The sequence below is a fragment of the Bos indicus x Bos taurus genome, chromosome 23 (genome assembly GCF_003369695.1).
Source record: "Bos indicus x Bos taurus breed Angus x Brahman F1 hybrid chromosome 23, Bos_hybrid_MaternalHap_v2.0, whole genome shotgun sequence".
In the NCBI taxonomy this organism is placed as follows: domain Eukaryota; kingdom Metazoa; phylum Chordata; class Mammalia; order Artiodactyla; family Bovidae; genus Bos; species Bos indicus x Bos taurus.
Window position 1 is genome coordinate 12,626,915 of NC_040098.1, and position 18,748 is coordinate 12,645,662.

The window sequence follows — 18,748 nt, forward strand, 5'->3', positions numbered from 1 at the left end:
TTGTCCTGGGAGCACTTTCTCAGAAAATCACTTGCCTGAACTCACTCCCACCAACCACTCCAGGCTCAGGTCAGGTTTTAGTGAACCTGACCAAGATATCCCCCAGCCCCACAGACTGCACATCACTCCCCTCACCCAAGGCCTGTTATCGTTCCCTCATTGCTCGCGGAACCTATGCCAGCCCCCTCTCCAAGGGATAGAAGTCTTCACTGGGGGACCTGGAAGTTCTCCTAAGACTACATGTCCTCTGACCCTCTCACCATGCCTGGGGGCTGGGGGCTGGCCCGGGCTGGGGGACCAAAGCTAGAATATGGTTGGGGGACCAAAGGGAAAATGATGGGGCCGGAGAAGTTCACAGCCCTCCTTTGGTGTCTCAACCCCACTGTCCTGAAAGCAAACCAGCCCCCAGCCCACCAGTACTTGGGCTCTGGGAAAGAGGGCAAGACCTCAAGTTCAAACATGTCTGCTCACAGACGAGGGTGGACGAGGTGGAGGTAGGAGAGCTAATCCAGGGTTCGAGGAACACAATAGGGTGAAAACTTGAGCCCTTGCCCCAGAGAGGCGCAGGGAGATAAAACCTGTTCATACAATGTGTAACGTCCTCCAGCAAGCATTCCATGATTGACCTACATCCTCCCCGCTTCTGCATCCATCACTTTTCCAGCACAGCAACAAAGCATCAATCTGTGTGACTATCAAACTCAGGATTCTCATCTTTCTGCCTGCCCCACCATGAGCTTACATTGGTATCCCCAGCCTTGAATACAGCAGGTACTCAGTGAACACTGAATGAATGAATGTATAGGAATATTCCACGGTGAAGGTGCTAAGCATTGTAAAAGAGGTAAAGAAATCCCTAGGAGGTCAGGGGAGAAAGATATCACTGCTGGAGGAAGAATCACAGAAAACTGTGGAAGAGGTAGCTTTTGAACCAGTCCTCAAGGAATAGGGGGACTTCCTGCAGGTTGACAGGGCAGTCTAATATTCCATATTATCCAGGGAAAAACACTAGTGACCTCTGGACCTTCATTCTCTCATCTCTAAGATGAGAGAATGCTACCAACCCTGACAACTCACAAGGGTGGAAATGATGATACGTGCATGCTAAGTTGCCTCAGTCGTGTCCGACTCTTTGCGACCCTGTGGACTGCAGCCAGGCTCTTCTGCCCATGGAATTCTCCAAGCAAGAATACTGGAGCGGGTTTCCATGCCCTCCTCCAGGGGGTCTTCCTGACCCAGGGATCAAACCCACATCTCTTACATCTCCTGCACTGGCAGGTGGGTTCTTTACCACCAGCTTCACCTGGGAAGCCCTCAGGAGTGATGATAACACAGGATAAATGAGAAGTGCTTAGTAGAACTCTGATGTGTTTTTACTGTTGTCACAAGTAGTACCTTAATTAACAGAGTCTCTCCAACCAACAGTGACAGGACAGTCATGAACTAATGACAGAGATAGGTCCACAGAGGCAGCCTGGCCACAGGTCAAGTAGCTAGCAGAGGGCGGGGGCAGGGGAGGGGTGCAACCACTGGGAGTGATGTAGGTTGGGTTTAACCACGAGAGTCTCTGCAAATAGCAGCAGGTTCTGCAAACGGTGGCAGCTGCCACCAACCCAGGGTCTGAGTGTCCAGTCTGGCTGCCCCGGAGCAATGAACCTAGGCTGTGTGACCTGGGGCAAGTCAGACCTCAGGGACCTCAGTTTCCCCACCTGTAGGAGGTGCGTGTACTAGATAACTTCTGACATCTTTTTTCAATTCACACTTTCTATGAATTTTATCAATAGCACGTAGTCCCCATGTAAGGTGCCCCCTGGAATCTGGGGAACAAGTCTGAAACTGTCACCCCCTGAAATGGAAATGCATCAGAAGAGATAGCCATCTCAGGAAATCTCATCAGGAAACAACCCACCAATGTATGATGTGTGTGCCAGTTGCTGGTAAGACCAGAGGCTGCCTGAATGTCTGCAAGCGGCTTGGGGTGCCTCTCAACAAGGAAGACATCAATTTAACAGGCTCCAGTGGAAGATAAGCTGTAATCTTGGACAACGTGGCTTGCCCATAGCCAGGCAGTGTTGTAATGACAGATGCTTTGGTGACTGATAAGGAATTCTGAAAGTGAGTTAGAGAGCTGAACTTTCTCAGGGCCTGGACAGCACAAGCTGGGAAAGATGGGGCCTGACCCGCAGACACAAGGCTTCTGACTACCTGACAGGTTTGCTTCCTCATTGGCCATGGCGCTATAAGTTGGCATCATGGATGATGACATCATTAAGATTACCCAACTTCCTTTAATGACATTAACCACTAAGACTATCCAACTCTCAAATGGTAGAACCTCTTTGGAAGAGATTTTGGCAGCACCTACACAGGCTAAAGACTGCTGCAGAAGCTGAAGCTCCAATACTTTGGCCACCTGATACAAAGAGCCAACTCATTGGAAAAGACCCTCATGCTGGGAAAGACTGAGGGTGAGAGGAGAAGGGGGTGACGGAGGATGAGATGGTTGGATGGCATCACCAACTCAGTGACATGAGTCTGAGCCAGCTTTGGGAGATAGTGAAGGACAGGGAAGCCCGGTGTGCTGCCATTCATGGTGTTGCAATGAGTCAGATACAACAGAGCAACTGAACAAACAAAACTCAGGTTAAACAAGTATATACCCCATGACACAGGAATCCCATTTCTGGGTATGTACCCAATAGAAATTAGTGCCTATGACAACCAAAAAATAGGTCCAAGAATATTCACAACAGCTTTATTTATTACAACTAAAAACAAGAAACAACCCCCATGTCCATCAAGAGTAACAAGGGTAAATTAATTCTCACATATTCATACAATGGAATATTACACAGAAGTGAAAAAAGAATTATGGGTAGACACAACAATGCTGTTGAATCTCACAGCACAATTTGAGTGAAAAGAACTCGGACATAAAAGAGGAAACAGTGTATGGTTTCATCTATTTGAAATTCAGAACTAAAAAAAAACAATCTTAGAGTAACAGAGGTCTAAACCATGGTTGCCCTTGGGTGGAGGTGAGGGATTATTTACTAAGAAGTTACAAGAGAAGCTTCTGGGGAGGAGATGGGATCCCATTGAATGAGACGGAAATATCCATAGTCCTAATCTGAGTGGCTATTATAAGGGTGGATGCACATGTAAAAAGGCACCAAGGTATTTGCTTAAGATTTTACTGTATCACTTTTATTAGATAAAGACAGAGCATCCACCCACCTCCCTTTGATGACATTGTCCACTGAGGTTATCCAGCTTCCTCAATCACCCTCTCCCTTTATTCTAAGCCCTTCTTGATGAGCCGCTTCCCATGACCGACTTCTTCCCAGTGTAGATGTTCCTTCTGGAGCAAGTGTTGGCTAGTTGCAAGGCACCCAGGACCCTTGGGCTTCCCAGGTGGCGCTAGTGGTAAAGAACCAAATGCCAATGCAGGAGACATCAGAGACACGGGTTCCATCCCTGGGTCAGGAAGATCCCCTGGAGGAGGAAATGACAACCCACTCCAGTATTCTTGCCTGGAGAACCCCATGGGCAGAGGAACCTGGCAGGCTGTAGTCTATGGGGTCACAAAGCACAGGACACGGCTGAAGCGACTTAGCACATGCACACACACATAGGCCCCCTTGGCCTAGGCATTCCAATTTGCCCATCACCCCCACTGTTTCATTAACGTGAGTCAGCCTCCCCAACTCCTCTTACCCCCAGGATGGCTAGAACTATGTTTCTGACCCTAAACCAACAGAGATCCCACCAAGTTATAATCCCCCCCAAAAGGGGTTGTGTCCCACTGAGTCTCAGCCTCTCACTCCACACACCCCCAGAAGGCACTGCCAGCAAACAGCATCTTCTCATTCCAAAGGCAACCAGGCCAGGGCCTGAGTCAAGAGGCACTGTGACATAATCCCTTCATTCAGTCTATCGAACGACAAATGCTTCCAGCCAGCCGCTGCGCTGGGTGCTCAAGAGACTGTCATGAAAAGCAAACAAGGACCAGCTCTGAAAGAGCACTCTTGGGGAGACGGACGGCAAAGAAGGAAACAGAAATGAACAGGATGGTTTCAGAGTGTGGTTATTGCTAGGATGACCCTGAAGCGGGGGGCGGGGTGGGGGGGTCGTGACAAGAGAAACTGGGCGGAGGAGGGGTCTGCTGGAGAGACATGGAAAGAGCAGACAATCTGGGGCTCATTTCTGGCTCTGCTACCCTCTAGCTGGGTGACACCGGGCAAGTTACTTCACCTCTCTGAGCCTCAGTCTCAGGAGCAAGAGATGGGAACAATAATGCCTTCTCCCAGGGCTGGTGTGAGACTTAAATACAATGTATGTAAAATACCTGACCAAACAGTATGTGTTTCTTTTTTTTTTTTAGTGCAACTGGTCTTAGTTGCAGCACTCAGGATCTTCCATCCTCGCTGTGGCATCCGGGATCTTTAGTTGGAGCATGTGGACTCTTGGTAGTGGCATGTGACTTCTAGTTCCCTGACCAGGGATCAAACCTGGGGCCCCTGCACTGGGAGTGCACAGCCTTAGCCACTGGACCACCAGGGAAATCCCAAACAGTATATGTTCTGTCAAGAAGTGACAGGTCTTGAGATGATTAAACATGACCAAGAGATGGGGACAGGAGACCACCTTCTGTGGCCCACGCTACATCCCAGGAGTGGAGGGACTCGAAGCAGACACTAAACCATTAGGGATGTCTCACAAATTTGTTCCAAATTCATGTTGAGGGCTGTGAAGGACTTTAGAGAGGTCAGAAAACCAGAGGGGAGGAATGGAGCCCTTTTATACACTCAACTTTCAGAAAGACTTTCAGCAAGTTATCCAAGCCTTAGTTTTTCTCATTTGTAAAATGGGGTTGTTGTGGAAAGGAATAAGGAAGTAAATGTAGGTGAAGTGTTTAAAACTGTTTGGTTCACAGAAGCCCCCAAGCATGCCAGCCAGTGCTATTATTCTGTATGTGATCTGCACTCCTCGCAAAACGCCATCTCCCCAGGGCCTGCAAGGGCTTTGCGTGAAAGGACGTTGTCTTATCTACCACAGATGGTGAGGCCTGATACATTCCTGGGGTCCATTGTATATTTGCAGGCTCCTGGCCTTATTTCTAAGAGCCAGAAAGGGCATTATTTCTAAAGTCCTATTTAGCCTCCTTTGGTAGAGAAGGAGACTGAGGCCTGGAGAAGGGAGCCCTCTTCCCACTCATGGACACAGGCACTAGCAGAGCGGGGGCTCGGACTCAGGCTTTCTGTCTGCTAGCCTGGAACTCAGTTTGCTGCCCTCCATGGACTCCCCTGCTCCCCCCTTGTATCACCCTGTGGGGGACTGGTGGGGAGCCCTTTGCAATGCAGATTCCCAGGCCCTGTGCAGAACCATCAGCCTGACTCTTCAGAGTCCATATTTGTAACAAACTCCCTGGGAATTTCAGAGGTACTGCTGGATTTGTTTTCTCTCTGAGGCCACTTTGGTAGATAGAAACTAGGACAGGATTTTGGAACCATTTCCCTGCTTTTGGTCTAGGAGACTTTTGCTACAATATTTCACTCTTCTAAGTTTTATCAGCAAATCCCCCCAGGAAAAGAAATACCTTGTCTCCCAACCTGGGTGCCACAGGAGGCTCACAGAGCCCATCGCCAGATAAGGATGCTGTACCTTCTCTCTCCCTCTGAGTCGCAGCACAAAAGAGCACATACTCTTAAAGGCTCTGAAAAGGCCTGCAGTAAACACAGTGGCTGAGTGGTATAAAGAACCTGCCTGCAACGCAGGGGCTGCAGGAGATGCGGGTTCGATTCCTGGGTCTGGAAGATCCCCCGGAGGAGGGCATAACAACCCATTCCAGTATTCTTGCCTGGAGAATCCCATGGACAGAGGAGGCTGGCAGGCTACAGTCCACAGGGTTGCCAAATCAGACCCAACTGAAGCGACTGAGCACACAGGCACACATGCAAACACATCCACATAACTTGGTTTATTCCAGTGCTTTCCATTTGAACATAAAGCCCTTTCTTCACAGAGTATAATGGCTACGGAGTCAAGGAACATGCCCCTCCCCAGGCCCTTGGCTGAGAAGAGCCAAGTAGCATGAGGGCTGTCACCAATGGGGCCATGGGGTAAGGAAGACCGCTGAGCAGAAATGGCAAGTCCCTGGCAGGTGCTTTCAGCTCACTCCTTCCTTCCTCCAAAAGCATCACCCCAAGTCACAGGTGCGGTAGGGACTGACAGCACCAGGAGGCCCAGCGAGGAAGCCACCAATTCTCAAGGACTCATTTCACGGCAAATTCCAACTTGCCCCCTGGGCTCCTGAAGAGAATTCTCACTGCAACCTGGAAGGGGAATTTCATCAAAGATCCCCATCCCCCATGGGAGAATTTTCTCCCTGGATGTTAGCCAAGGGGGTCAGGGGTGGGGGGGAGGTGGGCAGATGCTGGCCAAGTGCAGGAGGAGTCAACAGCAGGATGGGGGGCTAAACAAGGCTGACAGACAGCAGTGGGAATGAAACCCCTTGATTAAAAGCCCCATCCATCGCTTTCCTTCAGCTTTCCTCGCCATCCTAAGTTTTATTTATTTATTCTTCCCAAACTTTAAACTGTTTATTTTGTATTGGGGTATAGCCGATTAACTGGAGAAGGCACTGGCAACCCACTCCAGTACTCTTGCCTGGAAAATCCCATGGATGGAGGAGCCTGGTGGGCTGCAGTCCATGGGGTCGTGAAGAGTTGGACACGACTGAGTGACTTCACTTTCACTTTTCACTTTCATGCATTGTAGAAGGAAATGGCAACCCACTCCAGTGTTCTTGCCTGGAGAATCCCAGGGACGGGGGAGCCTGGTGGGCTGCAGTCCATGGGGTCGCACAGAGTCGGACACGACTGAAGCGACTTAGCAGCAGCAGCAGCAGCAGCACAGCCGATTAACAGTGCTGTGTTAACAGTTTCAGGTGAACAGTGAAGGGACTCAGCCATACGTACACATGTATCCATTCTCCCCCAAACCCCTCTCCCATCCAGGCTAGCACATAACGTTGAGCAGAGTTCCATGTGCTATACAATAGGTCTCTGTGTAAATAAAAAATATTTACCCATTTTAAATATAGCAGTGTGTACATGATCTTCCCAAAGTCCCTAACTATCCCTTTTCCCCCAGCAACCAGAAGTTCATTTTCTACTGAGTGGAGTAACTCAGAGAAGGAAAAATATCATATGACATCCCTTATATGTGGAATCTAAATATATATATATATATACACACACACACACACACACACACACCATACAAATGAACTTACCCATCCTAAATTTTAAAAGGTTAATCATGACCGAGTGGGAGCTGGTGTCCTATTCCCTACTCCTGATTTTCATGGAGAGTGTGTCTGCAGGCTGAAGGAAACTTCCAAACAGAGCACAGTGAGGGGAGGACAAGGAGAGAAAAGAAGTGGGAGCCACAGACTTCCCCACCTGAAGCTGGTTCCATCCGCCCCAGTTACTGGCTGGCAGGGCAAGTACCACCACCCTAACCACCTCTCAGATGCAGCACCGAGTGTTCCAGGCCAGGCGATATGGAAACAGAATCTGTGCTCTGGTCCTGCCTTCTATCAGATCGTCATTCAACAAACCCTCATAAGTGTGAGGTGCTGAGCTGGGTGCTGGCGAGAGCTCCAACACCCAAATCCTGAACTGGGGAAGTGGACAGTCAAGAAGAGCTGCGATAAAGGCCTGCTGAGAGGCAGACAGGAAGCATGGAGGGAAGGACTGCTGTGGGCTGGGGCTATGTCTCAGGTGTCCCCCCATCACCATCAAATAACAATAACATCATAACATACACATAATAAGTTACTCTGGGCCAGCACTGTACTGAGTGTTTTATATCTAATTGTTTACTGCTCATAACAAGCCTATTATTGTTCCCATTAATCAGATGAGGAAGCTGAGCCTTAGCAAGGGTAAGTAACTTGCCCAAGGGCACCCTGCTGGTTTGGAGTCCATCAGACTCTCTGACATTTGTGCTAAGCCCTCCACATCTCCAGTTTCCAAGTGCCTGACACAGAGCTGAGGACAGAGTCTCCATGTCACTGGGTGGGCTTGTCCCAGGGCGCATCCTTAGAAACTCTTCCTCCTTCATCCTCCCAGCTCCTGGTACCCACATGTTTATCGATCCCTTTTTGTACATAATGCAAATGGACACTTAATAATTTAGTAGAGTTAACAGTGCTGAAATATTAACAGGCTTTTCCCTTTTAATTAGCTGCTCAGAGAATGGTGGCCGGGGTCTGAAATGAGACTCTCAGGGTAGGCGCTTGGCTGGCTCCGCCTGGGCCTTGTGATGCTACGTGATGCCACGCACCTCTCCCATGGACCACGGGCCATCGAACAAGGACCTCTCAGGGAAATTAACCTTTCTGTGCACTCCACACTGAGGGTTCACCCTGCCCTCTGCACAGACCTGTATGCAGAGCTGGCCAAAGCCTGGCCTCTGGGCCACAGGCCTGGGGCCAGGCCAGCTGGTTTCTCAGGAGTGCTGGGGTCTAGGGGAGGCTCCAATTCCATGCTGGGAAAACCAGTTTGAAGCAGTACCATCTCCTCTGGCCTCACCTCAGTGCCTGTCATCTTGAAGGGAAGCATCATCTCCCCGGCCCTATCCACTGCTGGTCACTCCCCCAGGGCATTAGACATCAGTCCAGGATGCTTTCCTCTCCATCTTCCTTCTTGCTCCCTGGCCTCCCAACCCTTCAAACACACACACATCACCTGTTCATCTGCACTGATTCCTGGATCCCTTCTGTAACATTTCCTGAGCACCTACTGTCCTGCCCTCAGCTCTGGGATGTAGAGCCAATCAGGCACGGCCCCCTCCCCAAAGAACCTCTGCCCCCCGCTTGCTACAGACTATTAAAGTCTGCTCTCAGCAACTGGGCTTTTTTGCTTATCAAAACCAAATCCACATTCAGCCGACCTCCCCTTTGGCTACAAAAATCCCTCCCCAACCCGACTGTATGTATCTCTGACCTCCGGGTCCAAGAGCACCATCACTGAGTGAAGAAAGGCAGCCACAGCTGAAAGATCAGGGCACAGGCTGCCAGCCTATCACTACGACGGAGTGTGAAGACAAGCGCTGCTCTCACAGTCAGAGGCAGGGCCTGGTATGGCTTGCAGAGTCCGCTATGATGCATAAGGCCTGGATCTATTTTCAAGACCTGATGCTGTCTGCAGAGCTTGCTGCTTCTGGCAGAGCCTGGCACTCCTGACAACACTCCTCTGCTGAAAGTGGTGGGCAGTCCAGCCACACCCCCATCCCTTGGAAGGTCTGGCACCACTGCACCTACATCCTGGCTCCATCAGAAGGCACACAGGTTTTGAGAGTGTCGGGCTCTGCTCAGAGTCTTCACCGAGTATCAATGGAAGTCTAGTCTGCACAAAACTAATGAACTCTGGATGTCAGGACAGGCCACTGGGAAAGCCCTCTAAGTGAGGGCTCTGAGATCCCCTGGGGGAACTATAAAAAGACGTTCTCTCTGTGGGCAGGGAGATCAATTCTCAACAACAAGGTGCCCTAGGGCAGTTCTGGGCTTCCCAGGTGTAAAGAACCCGCCTGCCAATGCAGGAGATGTAAGAGATGTAGGTTCGATCCCTGGATCAGGAAGATCCCCTGGAGGAGGGCATGGCAACACACTCCAGTATTGTTGCCTGGGAAGTCCCATGGACAGAAGAGCCTGGCAGGCTATAGTCCATGGGGTCGCACAGAGCTGGACACGACTGAAGAGAGTGAACACGGCACAGCACACAGGGCAATTCTACCCAGTGTAGGCAGGACACTCGGGGAATAGAGGGCAGAAAGGCCCACACTACAAGTCAGGCGTTGCTTGAGCCAAGGCTGTAAGTGCAAGTCTGAGGGGCTGCCCACAGCCTTGGGCAAGTTATTTAACTTCTCGAAGCCTCAGTCCCTTCATCTGAAATATGGGGATAACACTATATCTCAGCTCTGGCAGAAGTAACTTCTAGGTTGTGAGGATTAAACAAGACAATGTGGATACAGAGCATAACCACCGGTATCTAGTAACTGCTCAATAAATTTCAGTTCCCTTTCCATTTGATCATAGGGCCTGGGACCCTGTTCCAAGGGCCTGCAAGAGGAAAATGTAAAACTGAATGAAGAGTGGGGGGATGCCAAGAGCCATAATCCTGACAGACCAGAATATCAATGTGGACTGAGGACTTCCCTGGTGGTGCAGGGGATAAGAATCCGCCTGCCATTGCAGAGGACACGGGTTCGATCCCTGGTCTGGGAAGATTCTACGTGCCCAGGAGAAACTAAGCCTGCACACCACAGCTACTGAGCCTGTGTGCCTAGAGCCTGTGCTTCACAACAAGAGGAGTCAATGAATGAGAAGCCCACGTACCACAACCAAGAGCAGCCCACGGTCGTCGCACCTAGAGAAGACCCATGCAAAGCAACGAAGATCAAGTGCAGCCAAAAATGAATAAAATTATATTTTAAAAACGTGGACTGAAAGAGGTGATCACTGGGAGGAAGGCTCTCCCCAGGAGGATGGCGAGAAAGAGAGGCTACCACCCAACAGGGTAGAGGATGGTTTCAGGCCTCAGGACCTGAGCTTGACTAGCCTAGGGACATGGGACCAGTGGACATGGTGTTTCTTCCGGGGTCTCACTATTCAACACCACCAAGGTTTGCAGTCCTGGAGACCCCATCACTGCAGTTCACTTGGCCTTGGGTCCTGGCACTGGGCCAAATTCTGGATATGACCACATTCCCACCTGACAAAACAAAGCTCTTGAACTGATTCCATGGGAGAGGCAGGGCTGGCGTAGACATAGGGGTTCTCCTTCAGGCTGTTGCAATAATTGCTGTGTGACCTGGGGCAAATCATTTAACTCTGTAGTCTCCAGCCCCAGCTTCCTGCCTGTAAAATGGGCATAAGAATCCTCCCTATTAGAAGTATTAAATACAATAAGAATGGAATCCACCAAGCACAGCACATGTTGCCAGCACATGCTCTAGATGTACAGTGAGAAGGGAGCAGAATAAAACCAAACTCATACCTCTGAGTGTGTCCACCATCAGAAGGTCCCCCTAGTCTGAGAGCTGCAGCTTCAGTCGTGGAGCCTGACAGGCCCCTGAGTGACCCTGTTCATTGGAGCCTGAGGCTCAGTCACCAGGGCTCCAGCATACCTGTGACCAGTACTAGGGACACATTCTGGACCAGCACATCCTGGGTGGGACCAGAGACGCACTGCCAGGTCCAGGCTCCCAAACCAGAACGCAGAGCCTGGGCCGCCCCTGGGTCAGGGTATGGAGGGAGCGGCAGCTCTGCTAAAGCAAAGAACCCCCAAAGCCCCCTCTGACCCAAAAAGCCCAGTGGCTTCCTCCCACCCCGCGAGCTGAGACCCAAGTCTGAAGCACAGGGCATGGCCTGCAGCCTGACACAGGCCTGGCTGTGGGAGCCGAGGGAGACAAGGGGGCTTGAGGCAGTGGACGGGGGCTGAAGTTGGCATCTGAGGCCCTGGAAGCTCAGAAAGGACGGGATGGTGGCGAGTGGAAACAAGTTCTTTCCAAACAACCTGCAAGAACAGGCTGGAAGCTCCACTCCAGCACTTGGCGTGACTAAACCCCCCAATTCACCATAGAAAACAGAAGCCAATGATATTAGATGCATCGCGTCTTATAAAGTGAGATGACATATCAGAAAGTGCCAGGTAAACTGTAAAGTTCTGTGCAGATCAGGTCTTATTATTATTAGGTGTTGAAAAGGCCCAAAGAAGCAGGCCATAAGGCACCTATGACACCAGTGAAAATAAATTATAATAATAAAATCCACTATGGCTGGCCTCTGCACAAGCCCGGCTCAAACTTTTTGTAACACATCCTGGCAGTGCAAAAGGAGAATCATAAAACTGTTCCTATCTTATGACCTATTAGACAATCTCACTTTGGGGAATAGGCCCCAAGGAAATAATTTAAAAGGAAAAAGTAATTCACATAAGGATATTCACGGCAGAGCTCTTTAGAAGAAGAAGAAATTGGCATCTGCCCAAACGCCCAGCACTGGAGAAACAGTGACCAAACTCCAGCACATCGATGCAGGGGGTGCCCTGTGGCCATTAAGCTGACAGGTCTGAGGGCTCAGTCAATACCAGGAGACGTGTGCAGGAGATAAAGTCGTCCAAGAGTGCAGAGTGGACCGCTGTTTACTGCTATGTAAAAATATATTGACAGGAATGGGCAGGGAATTTAGAATGAATGGCTCATGTTTGATAGTCATTGGATTCCTTTTCTTTTCCTATGAAGTTGTTTAAGTGGATAATAATAACAGTAACAACTCTGAACACAAAATCAATCTTGCAGCTCGAGAGCAGGTGGGGTGTTAGACCCCAGGACAGGAGGGCAGGGGAGGGAAAGACAGCGTTTCTGGACAGCTTACCATCTCCACTCTGCTGGGGGTAGCACTCTGAGCCCCACCCACCCACCCCAGGCCACTGTGGGTTCCTGGGCATCATCCTACCCGGCTTTGGGGTGAAATTATGGGTGTCACAACCTGACAGCTTGAAACCTCTTCATGCAGCCCTTGCAAAGTTCCTCTGGGCTTGATCTTCACCCCAGCTCAGGAGGAGGGAGGAGGATTAGCTCTAAAGGCTTAAAAACCACGGAGCAGAGATGCAAGGGCCTGATCAACTTTATGCCTCTCTCCACATCCGATGACATCAGGGGACAGCACTTAGTGCCCCTCAGCAACCCCAAGGCCTGGGAGCCAATCCTCACCCCCATGTTGAAAACACACCATCAGCCAGAAACCTGAGACTCAGGGCTACCGTGGTGGTCCAGTGGCAAGACTCTATGCTCCCAGTGGAGGGGCCCCAGTTTGATCCCTGGTCAGGAGCTAGATCCCACATGCCACAACTAAAGATCCCACATGCCACAGTGAAGACTGAAGGTCCTGCCTGCTGCAAATAAGACCCAGCACAGCCAAATAGGTAAATTTAAAAAAATAAATAAATAAAGTTTAAAAAAAGGAAGAAACCTGGGAGTCATCCCTGACTTCTCTCCTCCCACACCCTGCGTCCAAGCCACCAGCTCAGTCTTCAGAACTGATCCTGAACCCAACCCCTGAAATACCAACCTGGACTGAGCCACCACCACCATCCCCTGCCTGGATTTTTATAACAGAGAGGTTGACTCTGCTTCCTTCCTTGCCTGGTACATCTGTTCTCCACAAGCAGCCAGAGAGATCTCTTTATACTAAGTCTGATCCCATCTCTCCTCTGCTCAAACCCGACCAGGACTCCACTTCAGGTCAAAGCCACAGCATTTTCAGTAGCCTGCTATGCCCCACGTCTGCTCCCACCCACCCCTGTATCTTACTCCCCACTACTGCAGTCACACTGCTCTTTGCTGTTCTTCAAGCAGACCAAGCCCACTTGTGCCTCAGGACCTTTGCACTTGCAGCTGTTACTGGACTGCTCTTCCCTAGATTTCCAGAGCTACCCCATCACTTCCTTCAGCTCTTTTATGAGTGAGGTCTACCCTGACCACCCTTTTTAAGACAGTATTCCTGCCCCCACTGCCATCACTTTCGGTCCCCTTCCCTGCTTTGTGGGTTCTTCATATGACCCGTCAACACTGGCAGATTAGTCACTGTTCATTCTCTTATGTCCCTTTCAAAGGACAACACCCCTGGGAGGGAAAGCAGGTTAAATTCCTGCTTTAACAATGGGATGAATAATCTTGTTTTTTTTTTTTCAGGAGTCAATTCCAGAAGCATAAAGTTTGGGAACATATTTTCTTTACATCAGGTATATTTATAAATCAAGAAATATAATACCTCCCCCCCCACCATGCTTAAGTATTCTGACTTTTTTTTTTCTTTCATCACGGAAGGATTTCTCTCCTTTTTTGGCTAAAATTTTAGAAACCACATAAGTGGCATGCACCGTAGGATCTGATTATAATGCTGAGCCTCTGAACAACTTGTAAATGACTTGAAACCCAGTTGGTTGTGGGGGGAAAGTGAAGGACCTGTGGATGGGGGAGGCCAATTGGCCTAAAGTTCAATCACAGCCAGGAACAGAAAAGTCATTGCCATTAGGAGGCTCCTAGGGGCTAAGGACCGGAGAAGGCAATGGCAACCCACTCCAGTACTCTTGCCTGGAAAATCCCATGGATGGAGGAGCCTGGTAGGTTGCAGTCCATGGGGTCGCAAAGAGTCGGACACAACTGAGTGATTTCACTTTCACTTTTCACTTTCATGCATTGGAGAAGGCAATGGCAACCCACTCCAGTGTTCTTGCCTGGAGGATCCCAGGGACGGTGGAGCCTGGTGGGCTGCCGTCTATGGGGTTGCACAGAGTTGGACACAACTGAAGCGACTTAGCAGCAGCAGCAGCAGGGGCTAAGGACAGGGGGAGGGGGAAGCTGCCTTTTAGGAGGAAAGCAAGGTCTGGAATGGGCAGCCATGTGGGTGGCGGTAAAGGTACAAAACACAGCTGTCTCCCAAGGCACAGAGTAGCTCAGAGAGAACATCCTTGCTGGTCAACATCCCCGAGAGGGAGATGGGAGGAGGGCTGGAATCCTGCCACTCTTTCTCCAGGGCCAGGGTCTCGCTCCCTCTTTCCCTCAGTGCTGTGTCACGTGCCTGTATGTAGAACCGCACGTGTCCCCTCCCTGGTGGCAGATCCGTGACTCACCAAGCAGGCCTGAGCAGGCTGGGACGCTGCAGTCACTCACTTTGCAGGGCCTCCTCTGAACAGCCCAGGCACTGGGCTCAGAGTGGCTTTCCACACCTTTCCCCATTTCCTCTTCACCGCAGCCCCCTGAGGTGCATGCTATCATCCTCATTGGCTTGTGCATGGGGGAAACTGAGGTGCTGTGTATAACTGCTGTGCCCAAGACCACACAGCCTGTGAGTGGTTGAGGCTGGACTTGAACCCAGTTCTACTGCAGAACCCTCTGCTATAAGCCTTCATGCCACACTGCGTCCCTACACTCCTACCTGAGCGAGCGAGATGATTACTCATCGACTTTGATATATTTAGTTGCATGCTTCTGAAATTAGACCTTGGTGGTGTCAGGAAGCCTGGCGAGTCATGTGCGACAGCTGACCTCAGAGCAGCGAGTCACTGACACCTCGGTGTGAAGAACTTCTCCACTTACTCTCCTCCCTGGGGCACTGAGGAATGAGGGAAAGAGACAGTGGAGGGTAGGGGTTGCGGGGGAGGCGGGGAACTGCAGGACCACTTGGCTGACCCTTCCCAGAATCCTCCTCTCTGGTTGCCATGGAGCCACCTCTGCAGAGGCCTGGACCCTGGTGGGGATGAGAAGGCAAGGTGCAGTGAAAGAAAGTGATCCAGAAGAAAGAAAGCTAGCCTGTTTGTGGAGTCCCATGGAAAAGCTGGGCGGGGGCAGTGGGGGGGAGCGCTGCAGAGACATCAGTCCTGAGGCCCTCAGTCATTAGGGCCACCCTCAGGAGGAAAGGAGACATCGTTCCCAGGAGAAACTGAAAACGCTGAGCAGGGATGGGTGAGGGAGGCGGCAGAAGAGTCTGCAAGATTGAGGAGAATGAGGGGCAGGAGGAAGCTGGGACCCTGCAAAAACTGGGTGCTTGCCAGTGCCCAGCAAGTAGTTGGTACTTAATAAATGTCAGCCAGAGCTATTGTTATCACAGGTGCTCAAAAGAGACTTCCTAGGTTGGGAAGTAGACCAGTGAGCTCCAGTCTACTCAGTCCAGGAATGAAACGTGAACACTGCTCAGGGCTCCCACAGTGAGGGGCTCTCCGCCCTGCCAGGGAACTCTCCAAGGTGCCAGCTCCCTTCTGAGCCTGAGCAGTTCTGTTCCTAGGAGGATGGCTGGGGAGGGCTTTAGGAGAATAAGAGTCCCCACCCCACCCCACCCTCCACCATTCAACCCAGCTGGGGCCACTGGGTCCATGCGCCCAGCCCAGCCCCCACCCTGGCACAGGCACAGCGGGTGAGCGCACGCCTGGCACAGGCCCCAGTGCCTGGGAGAGAGGCTCCAAGCTGGCGGCTTTGTATTTTGTGAAAATCGAATCCACAACTGAGCTCTCCAGCCGAGCAGGGCCTGCTGGGAAGGCTGGCGGGTCTCTCTTCCCGTCCCCCTTGCTGGGCCCCACCCTCCCCTCTGCAGCCCCCACCTCCTGGCACCATGGGGAGTACCAGCTGCCACCCCAGCTGCCACAGGGATGCCAAGGGGGATGGCCCAGGGGCCCAACTCTGGCCACCATGCCAAGGCTTGCCCCGCCCCCACCATGACGCCCCTCCTGCTTGGAATAAATTGAAATACAAATCAGAGGGAAATGCTTCCCTCTGTTTGAACAAATTGCTATGGATTCCTCCCTGTCTCAGGTCAGGGCTTGCGATGGGGGATATTTTCACTCGCCGACTGCTAATAGACTCAGGAGAAGCTGCTGGATCGATGGAGGCCGGGAAAATTAGCCAGGAGCTTCGGGCCAGCCTCGGCCTGTCCCTGCCCCCACTCCAGGCCTCCTAAGAAGGGATGGCAGGCAGTTATAACGCAGGCCAGACAGAGTGCTGGGCTGACGGCTCTAGGAGTCAAGGCAAGGACGAGGGGGACAAGTCAAGGGGCTGCTGGGGGGACAGTGGGATAAAGGCGGATCCAGAGAATCCCCCAAAGAGGTCTGCAGTGCCCTCCACACACATACATACAGGACTCCCTGCACATAAACCCATGTTCTTGTGTGTATCGCCACACAAACGCACACCTTCAGCACATGCATGTCCACGTATATTTATATATGCATGAAAAACACTGATGAAGTGTACATGCCCAGGGGTGAGAGGACTTGGGGAGTGCATTCCAGCTCCTGTTGAAGTTTCCAGTGAGAGCAGTTTACCTCCTGCCAATGGTTTTCCATACACAGACGGACAGACAGACAGACACACACACACACACTGATCCCTACCAGCAACCACAGCTCTCCATCAATCACTCCTCTCACCCCTCAGCCTGGCTCTACAATTCTGCAAGGGGAGCCCAAAGGAGCCACTGCCTTCACTGGTCCCAGCTCCAATGAATGAGCGGAAAGAGACTAGGGGGTGCAGCCCACCCTCGCCTGGACAGCCCCACAGCCCCTACTCTCAGCTCCCGAGAAAATGAGGGAGGCAATGAGCCAGACAGGGTGTCGGTGCTTCCGGCACTTTAGAGCTTCCCTCAGTGCTGAGCTCTCCCAGCACCGCCCAAGGCCACTGTGCCAGTGGGCAACTCCAGGGGCCACGGCTATACAGGAAGCTGGGGAAAGGCAGGGGCGGAGGGGAGGACTGGCTTCAGCCTCTGAATGCCCCAGAAGGAGGTGGGGAGGCTTGATCTGGGGAAAGTCTCTTGTGTCTCCTGCCTGCTGCCCTTGGCATGTGAAGCTATGATACACACATACATACTCCTCTCAGTAACCTAGAGCCCAAACCTGACTTGGGAGATAGAAGTGGGAGAAAAGGCTGCATTCACTGGCAGGGAGAACTTGGAGTGACCTTTCACCTCTGACCACTGGTTTCAGTCTCTAAAAGCTGACCAGTTCAGCTAGGTGATCTCTACATTCATTACCTCTGACTTTCCACGATTTCTCAAGCTGGGCTGCCTGTTTGCTGTGTGATTTGAGAACTTCTCTTGCCCTCTCTCAGCCTCAGGTTTCTTTCCTGACAAACGATGACATATGTTCTAAGTTTCCTCCTGGCTCTGATTCTACAGGGCTGTGATTCTAGATCATCTCTTTGTGTTGTGTGCTTAGCACCTAGAACAGTGTCTGGCACACAGGAGGTGCTCAGTAAACATCTGATTAATTAATTAGTTAATCGCAGGTCCCCACTGGCAGTGAAAGACAGAGGGAAATTCACAACAGGACAAAGGTGTTGTTCTGATCCTGCTCCACAGGCCCCAGGACATCCAGGGAAGCAGGTGAGCCTGGCCCACAGGACGAGGTGTGATGCCTGGAGAGGGGAGTAGGCAGAATGCAATCAGCCTTCTTACCCACACTGAATCCTGCCTGCAGAAAAAAGAGGCAGTCTTCTAGTCTCAGAGATCATTCCTATCTCTTTCTTAGTCTTGAATTCAGCAGATGGGAAGCTAATGGTCATGCCTCTGGTAGCATGCCCAAAGGCCCTATAAGACTCTTGAGTTGCTGCCCAGTGACCCTCCACCCTGCCCTCCCCCGCTATAAGGTCCCCTCAATCCTTTAGGGAGAGTCTGGATTCTATCAGGAAGGTCTTGGGGAAATCGACGTGCTAGAGGTTCTGTTCCCAGGATCCTAGAAAGCAAATGAGCAGCTCACGGAGCTCATGGCCACAGGAGAGTGTTTTCAGACTGCATTTGGACATGATTCATACAGAAGACAAGTTCTAAGAACAAAGAGTTCAGCAAAGCAGGCTGGATCTGAAAAAGCAAGACTGATGGCTCAGCCAGGAGGCAGTATAGGCTGTAGGTGCCCCCTGCCAACTGTTGTTGTCCAGTCTCTCAGTTGTGTCTGACACTTTGCTACCCCATGCACTGCAGCACACCAGGCTTCCCTGTCCTTCACCATCTCCCAGAGTTTGCTCAAACTCACGTCCATTGAGTCGGTGATGCCATCCAAGCATCTTGTCCTCTGTCACCCATATCCCCTCTTCTCCCGTATTCCCTCCCCTGACCATTGCAGCGCACGACAGCCAGCACCTGCTCCTCTCAGTGTGAGCTTCAGAGCTCACACTGCCAGCGTGTGCATGC

At 51.2% G+C, this 18,748-nt stretch overlaps 1 protein-coding gene across 2 annotated transcripts in view; it reads right to left on the bottom strand.

The window, feature by feature from the left end:
• Positions 1–18,748, bottom strand: part of MDGA1 (MAM domain containing glycosylphosphatidylinositol anchor 1) — a 70,312-nt gene that overhangs the window by 36,735 nt on the left and 14,829 nt on the right. The window lies entirely within an intron of this gene.